Source organism: Alosa pseudoharengus, unplaced genomic scaffold (assembly GCF_046254945.1).
Source record: "Alosa pseudoharengus isolate Yale_2024_CS ecotype anadromous, Long Island Sound unplaced genomic scaffold, YU_APseudo_1.1 YU_APseudo_1.1_scf_37, whole genome shotgun sequence".
In the NCBI taxonomy this organism is placed as follows: Eukaryota; Metazoa; Chordata; class Actinopteri; order Clupeiformes; family Clupeidae; genus Alosa; species Alosa pseudoharengus.
The window spans coordinates 405,862-414,498 of NW_027468754.1; the positions used below are offsets into that span (position 1 = coordinate 405,862).

General features: G+C 40.8%; 1 long non-coding RNA gene across 1 annotated transcript; it reads left to right on the forward strand.

The window, feature by feature from the left end:
- The first annotated feature begins 1,255 nt into the window (after positions 1–1,255).
- On the forward strand, positions 1,256–2,904 carry LOC143101546 (uncharacterized). The gene is made up of 4 exons (XR_012982418.1): positions 1,256–1,394; positions 1,891–1,979; positions 2,565–2,669; positions 2,772–2,904. It is a non-coding gene; the product is annotated as an uncharacterized LOC143101546 (long non-coding RNA).
- The last annotated feature ends 5,733 nt before the right edge of the window (positions 2,905–8,637 follow it).

Below are 8,637 nucleotides of genomic sequence, written 5' to 3' on the forward strand. Positions count from 1 at the left end.
TTAATGCCTAATAAATTGTTTACTTGCCTACCAATCGGATAACTTCAATTCTCGTAGTGTGCCATGCCATTCTCCTCCATAGCTGATAAACTAGTTACTTGGTAATTGATTGGTGATACAAATTATTAATCAAATGGAGTCAGATTAACGAGTATGTAATAACATCATTGCCATTTAACTCTTCACCCTATTTGTCCACACAAGCTCCTTTAAGTGATGATATAGCTCGACGTCTCTATGTTTCTGAGGATATATATATATATATATATCATTTTATGAGGCGTTCTTACACCTTTATAATCAACTATTTGTTCCAACAGCATTTAAACAAAGCATTTATAATATTGAAAAAAAAATTACATAAGAAGTAAAATAAAATACTGTTACTGTAGTGACTGTATCACATTATCCAAAGCTTCAAAGAGCTCCCCACGTCTGTGACAGGCAGACGTGACACCGCTAAATTCTCAGCTTGTTTATACCCCACACTGAACGCATAAGAACCCTAGGCCCATCACTCTGGGGTGTGGTAGCCTACTCTCTGGGATTTATGCACCAAGGTAACTGAAGTATCCAATTTGTGTCTTGAAATTATGTTTGAAATAAATGTCTTAGAACAAAAACGTTGATAGACTTGTATTTTATATTTAGGCTAGTGAAAACGAGTTGATAAGTAGGCTAGTTGAGTTTGTTATCATAAACATAACAGCTAACGTCATGTTGAGCAGGAGGAGTTGAGCACTAGGCTACCATAAATCCTCAAATTATGCCCGGGATTGATTCTATTTATAGCAGGACAAATAAAGGCAGGTTCCCACACTGTTAGACTTAACTGTAATTTCCCAGTATCCTTACCGCAAAATGGCCAGTAAAATACCACAACATTATCATTACAGTATCACTACTGTATTTTGCATTGCATTATGGGCATTTTGATGACGTTTCATACAATTTATGGTAACTTACTGGGAAATAGGTAGTTTGTGGTAGCGCTACTGTTAAACACTTTCACAGTAGATAAAAACAACAGTAGTGCTACCATAACTTTAAATGTCTCCAGCAGCTGTTAAACATCCAGTTACTTACACAGTAAAATCGGCAGTGTAAAATTTGGAGTGTAAAATTCCATATGCACTTAGAGAGTTTCTTTTAATCATGCAAGTGTAAAATAACCCTAAGAGTTGATTACTTTGCTCTGAAGAAACTATGTTGGTAGCAGCAGAATGTCCGTAGACGGGCTCTGGTAGCAGCTAACCACCAGCTCCGCTCTAGAATCTTTGGTAACCACGCCTCCAAAGACAGCCAACGGCTCCGCGCGCGACTCTGCTGATTTCAAATTTTCCTGTTGGATTTTCAGTTCACTTCACCACGGAGTTGGTTGCACGGGATTTACGGTGAGTTTGATGAACATATTTTGTGTAAGCTAAATGTTGTTTGGAAAATTGACAACAAGGCATGATTTATTTTTTTTAAATGACATAGGTTAGATTACGTTGTTAATCATTTAGTTCTAAGGTTTTGTTGCTTTTGTGCGCGCTTAAAGCTAGCACTAACTTGGCTAGTTCATGGTAACCTAACGTTAACGTTATCATACCTATTTTAAGCGCGAATGTTAGCTAGCACCTTATAGCTAACGTTAACTCTTTAGTGTGGCGGACCTTATTTGAAAGCAAACGGGCTGCCGAAATAATAAGAGATGTTATTGCTTTTAGAAAATTGAAGTAATGTGGGTAATTACAATTAGCGTTATTAGTTGGGGGGCGTTACATTCATAACGTCAGTAAACCATTTTTCATGATTGCAAGATTATGTCACTTAACGTCAATGTGAGGCATAGGCTTAAAATACATTGCCTAATTGTGTATCGTTTGATTTGCTCTAACGTTACAGGACTAACCCCAGATGCTGATAAAAATACAGGACTGAACAAAAGTTTGTGCGTGTCACTGAGCTGAAGTTCAGAATTTTTCTGGATGATGGTAGGCTATGTGTTAAACTATCCTTGATGCGCTATACTTAATGTTGTGTGCAGGCACGGTTGTCTTCTTATGTAACGTTAGCCTGTTGCTTTGCTTCGCCTTTGATGACATGTAAATACAAACTTGATATTGGCATGTGAACCTTGACGGTGTGTTCCGAGTAACGTTAATTGATTCATTTCTTAAACGTAGACGTTTCAATGTATGCGAACGTTATACTCAATAATGGCTAATTTCAGTCCACATGTGATGGACTGAATTAGACGACAATGGACGAAATTCGCAAGGTGCATCAACACAGTAAATTAAGTAAACGGTGTCATGTATACAGCCATGTGTTTATATTATGCTTCTGACATATTGCTACTATCTCTAAAATGGGGGTGATATTCCGTTTGGGATCCGATTTGATATAACTCAGAGCTTGTTTATTTCTGATGCATCATACTGAAGGTGTAGTTCATTCTGCATTAAACTTTATTTAAACAACTATGTACAAAGATAAATGGACCAACTCAAGATAAAATGTTCAGTGAAATAATAATGCTGCCATTGTGATACATTGTATGTTGTCATCTCCTGTAGGACAAGACCATAGCCCAGAGCATGGCTTGCATCTGTCACGAGATCTTCAGGAGCTGATTGATGCAGCAGAGAGTGTGGGGAATGATGATGAAGAAAATGACGCAGGTCAGATACTTTAAAACAATTGAACGATTTTCTCTCAGTTGGAGTTGTTGATAAAGTTTGACTAAGATGTTAATCACATCGATGTGCCTCTTTTTCATATAGCATGGGATCATGAACTTGCAGGGATACTTCTCCTACTCCACCTCATTCCACCGGTTGCACAAGGCCACAAAAGACCCGGGAAGATGTCTGCATCCATGGCAGAGAATCATGTTGTCATGTTCTTAAAGGTTGGTGGATGATTCTTGTCGCCATCAGTTATGCATGTGTGCCACCTTTTAGATTAGGCCCACGTTAAAGTGTTGCCTTCTGTTGCGTTGTTTCTTTCTTGCATTCAAATAATGAAATTTAACAAAATCGGTGTTGGTCAAAATATTTTCTCCACTTGCCTACCAGTACATAGTGCTTGTATCGAGATGTTCTCAAAGTAATGACGGCTCATATTTTTTCTCATTTAAGCTAAACGCAAGTAAAATCAAATTTCAGAGTTTATGCACAAAATGCAACTTTTAACATTCTGCAATCACACTACATTATCAAGATTTACACTTTTATCCAGATTTACAGATTTATGTAGGCTACACTCAACACTCTTGAACCATACTATTGATATTGTCATACAAACATTGGATAATAACCTCCACCGTCAATGGAACATGGTCTGAATGTCTTTTTCATCATCTGATATGACACTTTAAGCCCTGCATTAAAGTGAAACAATTCATTCACAGACTGGAAACAGTATACAAGAACATCTGGATGCCATAGGAGAGCAAGCAGCCATACCTCCTTGCAGCTGGACCCAAGAAGAACACCATCCATGCATACTACATTGTTCTCGACAAGTACGCCATCCCATGCATGTCAGCCAGTGCAGTTGGCGCCTTTGATGAACTGTTCAAGAGTAATTTTGTGTTCGGTACGTCCTACAACAAAGTACTTCACAATATGTACACCTTTATCCAAACAACAATCTACGAAATAGACGTCGGCCAGGTAAAGGAAACACCTAGGGTAGCAGAACTAAGAGCAAGGTTGCTCAATTGAGGAACAATACATAGTAATGATTTGGGTATAAATGCTATTCAATGTTGGTGTTTACTTCGCAATCTGCCACTCATGTTTGGTGACATTATCCCAGAGGGAAATGGTCATTGGTCTCTTCTTTCATTGTTGATACAGATAGTGAATATTGTATTTTCCCCTGTGTTAACTGAATGCCTAACAGTCTAACTGAAATATTTGATAGGTGAGCATCATAGAGTATTCAAGCTTTTGTTCCCAGAATCTTTTAAAATGATTGCACTGTTGCATTACATTGTTGCAGATTTGAAGACTGAAGCTAGTTACATTGTCACATTCTTGTATTGTGCATGTACTGTAAAGTATTCAATAAAAAAGTATTTTTAATTAAAAATAAAAATCTCTTTTTCTATGTATATATACAGTAAGGATATTGTACTGGACATTGCAGTAAGGACATAATACTGTTGAAGGAACTTACAGTTAGGCTACTGTAAAGGGATAGGTAGGTAACTCACTGGCAACACTGTTGCCAGTGAGTTACTGTAAAATTAAGTCTCAGTAGGGGCATACTGTACACTAAAATTGCGGTAAGGGTTTCTTACTGGAAAACACATCTACAGTAAGGCTACTGTAGAAGACTACTTACAGTAAGTCACTGGCAACAGTGTTGCCAGTGAGATACTGTAAAAATACAATAAAAAGTCTAACAGTGCATATACAAGACGGGGTAACAATTGCCTACCATACCAACAATTGCCATCAGTCCACTAGAAGACATTGTTCGATTTAAGTCAATGAAATAACCTATTCTTAATATTTTATTATATGTTGTATTGTATTGTATTATGTTCGTTGGATTAATAGCCTACGGTTGGCAAAGAAAAGTCGTTTTCCTACCATGGGTCTCCAACACACGTTCTCAAGGTCATTCTCTTGCCGCCCCTTTCGAGCTAATTGCCAGAGGCTAAAGCCTACTACATTTAAACACAATTGTTGCGACTCAAGGCATTCCAGCCTATGAATTTTATTTTTAAAAAAATACTAAATCATGCATAATTAAACAATAACTCAATTTAGGCTACTTGGCTACGCAAAAAGGTTTCTATTACAGCACAACCCCTATTCAATGAAGGGCTGCCTTGTCTCGCAATAAACAGCAGTGGAAATCCCGACACTTTTTCAACTGCATGAAACTTAACAGTGAACCATCAAATATCTTCCAGATTTCAGTGCCCATCAGTCCCAACATTTAGCAATATAATCAAACAGTCCAAAAGTACATTAAATCCCAAACCAAACCGAAAATGATTTTGATAGCTACGGGTATGCATGCCGCTCCAAACGAAATGCATGTCACCAGCCTGCCTCAAATAAATATGATGATAAATGATTTATGCTAAGCAAGTAGCCTGGATTATTTTATGATTGTTAGTAGACAAACTGGCTTCAGATATCCAACAGAGTGAATATGAGATTGTGCAGTCTTACAGTACTGTAGATGGCTGTGGTTAGTGATGTGATGCTGTTAATGGGGAGTTTTACAGTTAGCGCAAATCCTATATGTTATTATTTATTTAGCGTACCTATAAGGCTTTTTTTCCTTATGAAAAGTGAGGGGGATGACGGCTGTCTCTTCAGCACTGCGTGGGACATACCCCCCACATCACCCGTGCCTCCTGCACCCCTGATTAGAACTCCTGTTAACCTAATAAATCTGACTCCGCTTAATATGGAAAGTTTCAGTTTAATGTAAAAACAATATCCATAGTAGGTTGGTATGCCTACAATATAGACTGTTAAAGAGAGTTTTCTTATGACATGTGTTACTTCTAGGAACAATGTTATGTAGGTCTAACTCCTCCACGGCCGTTTAATTCGGGCGGTTCCTAAAAAACACAACATGTACTAGTTCTGAAGATGGACAGAGGCTACAGTGCTGACTCAGACTGCTATTCTCATCAGCGTGCTAGCAGTCTACTACACCCTGTGCTACAGAGGGTTCAGGCTGAGCCAAGGTTTCATTGTCTTGTCTATACCATCGCTGACAAACTGCCCATTGCTACATCACCCAATAGCCTACAATAGTCAGTTCTGCTGTATAGCTTACCACTCCAGCTGATTAGCATCTACGGCGGCGATAACTAATCCTACATTGTGGCAACACCGTTACCTTAGACTACGACTATGGTCAGTAAGTACTCGGAAAGGTTATGCGGATCAGGACAACAATTTATTCCTGGCTCAGAAGATGATGACTACACACCGAAGTGGTGCGGGAGGATCTGGCTACAGAACTCCTGGAGCTTCTTGTGATATATTCTTAAGTAGGCTCCTCACTTTATATAAGTTTAGATGGAAGTGACTTTGCTTTGATAGAGATTACATGGTTGGAGGTCACCTGATGAAGGGTCACCTGGTTAGGAATCACATGATCATTACTGTTCTGGGACTGAGATCTTTGCTTCCGTGAGACCCCCAGAGTTAATCAATCAAGACATGACAATGTACACATTAATTACATTTCCTGCTTCCTAGTTAGTTTCTCCTGGAAAAAGGGTAAAAGGTTAGAGATATAATCACAAGTTGTTGTAGCAGCAACATGTGTGGGCCCACAATGGGGTCATACCATCATGTGGTAGAGTAATTCATCAACAGTTCACATGATCAAGAGGTTGATCAGCCCGGGAACATCAGGACTCATTACAGAGGGAATGAGAGGGGAAGAGAGAGAGATAGGAAGACAGAGAGGGGGGGGGGGGGGGGCTAAGAAGTCAGAGCAAAGGCCCGAGCAAAGACAAAAGAGAAGACATCTTATCTCCAAGAGCTATCCCAATTTAAGTTCAACGCTTTCAAATATTCAAGACTCTCCCACCTGGCATGCAGATCATTGGATAGCTGGTGGGATAGGTGTGGGTGTGATGCTTGTTTTTAATCTACAACTAAGCACAAAAACATTAAATTGTGATGAAACCATGATCAGACTGTTGCCCACATTACAAGTATTAAAGGGACACCAGGCAACGTTTTCGTGTTAATTAATCATCTTCGTAAGTCGGTATATGGTTAAATGACTCATTACGGGGCGAATGAAGGCTCTCTCGCCCGCCCCTACTGCCTGTAGGAAGAATATCCCACTTGCAAGTTCGGAGTATCCTACCCGCCGACCGAAGCAGGATCAGTTTACAGCACAGAGGCAGGCTAACAAAACGCTAGAGATTGTTGCAAACGTGTGTATAATGGCAGAGCCGGCGAAGAAGCAGCGAAAACCCTTGACGGAAGACGCAAAGAAAAGGAAAAGAGCTTCAGACCGAGCGAGGGGGAGTTTCGTAGAGAAAAAGCATCAGGCTTGCCTGGTGTCCCTTTAATTCAAGACCAGACATGAATGTATTATTCACAACATAGATTGACACTGATACTTCAGAGGTAACCAATACTGTATGATAATTAGTTTGGCCTGGCACTCTGTGTAGTTAGGAATGTCTTTGTTTGTGGTGGGGGTAGCCATGTGGCAGACCTTTGCAGCTTTGTCCTGAAATATTGGCCTTGCAACTGCAAAAGGCATTCTTTAGAAATTCAAAAAGAGTTGGCCAAAACGCTGGTCCTTACAGCGGTGTCTTTTTGCTGTTTGGTCCGACATGGAAAGAGCTTTATGTGTGCTGAGACAAATAAGAGCATACAGAGAGAGTGTGTATGTAGAAAGAAATTATTTCAGTGGGAATGAATTGCTTTGGTCGCCCTCCAGAGTTGAATTGATGGAGCTCACAACATCAACATACACAAACATAAAAAGCTTTCTCTCTCCCCCTCTCTCTCTCTCACACACACACACACTCACAGCAGCAGGCACAGTGCACGTCCACCTTAAGGACTGTACTGCTGCCCAGAGATTAATCACTGCACTGACAGAGGTGAAACAGCCTTGAAATTGCTGTGAACAGGATTCTGATTGCAATGTAATGGCATGGAACCGCATAAGTATTGTATTAACTTGATTTCTGACATTTTTGTATGGACCTTAACAAGAACCTTCCACTGAAGCAGTTCTTTGGAGAGCACGTTATCCAAGCATGGGTTTGCTCATCGACTAAAAAGGCCAGTCTACTAATCTTGACCAACTAATCCTAATTCTCATGTAGGCCTAATGTTAGTCCAGAGAGGGTCGTTGTGGTGACCTCAGAACACTACAGTAGTTCATATTAGCCCGGTTGGAATGCAGAACTCTGGCATTAAACGCACAGGAGGACACCTTCACTTCATCTTCCTGTCTTAGTGATGAATTGTGAGAATTCAGACACAAATGCACAATACAGTGTTGATAAAAAGGGAATTTCAACATGCACACACACACACACACATAATAAAGATTTGATAAGAGGGCATTAAACACGTGCAAGCACACACACACACCCATACACACACACAAAAGCACACATACGCAGAGAGAGACTAGTAATAAAAGCAATGGTGCACACACCAGGCAAAATAAAACAAAAAGATGTGGCAACATCAGAGATCCCCAAAGCCCTCAACCATCAAACTCGTCAAAAAGCAGCGACAGCAAAGCAAGCGCCTTGTGAGTGTGTGTGTGTGCGGTCGATCCCTCTGGTGGCGCGTATCCCCGGCAGCCAGGCTGGATCAGGGCTCCAGGCCCGTCGCCGTCGTCAGCGTCCCCTCTGGGCTCTCCAGCTGGGGACGAGGCAGCTGTCAGTGGTGCGACAGCAGATAAGTGCACAGTGTCACCGGCGACACACCAGGGACCACCACCACGCTGTCATTTACCTAGAACCACGCTAGCTCCCGCGCACACGTCAATGACAAGTTGTCTTTCTTCTGATTCCTTGTTCTCTTGACTCTCTTCCCCCTACCACCACCTCCTCCAACTCCACCAGCACCACTGCGACCACTTCTCTCCCTCTCCCTCTTTCTCTCTCTCCCTCCTTCC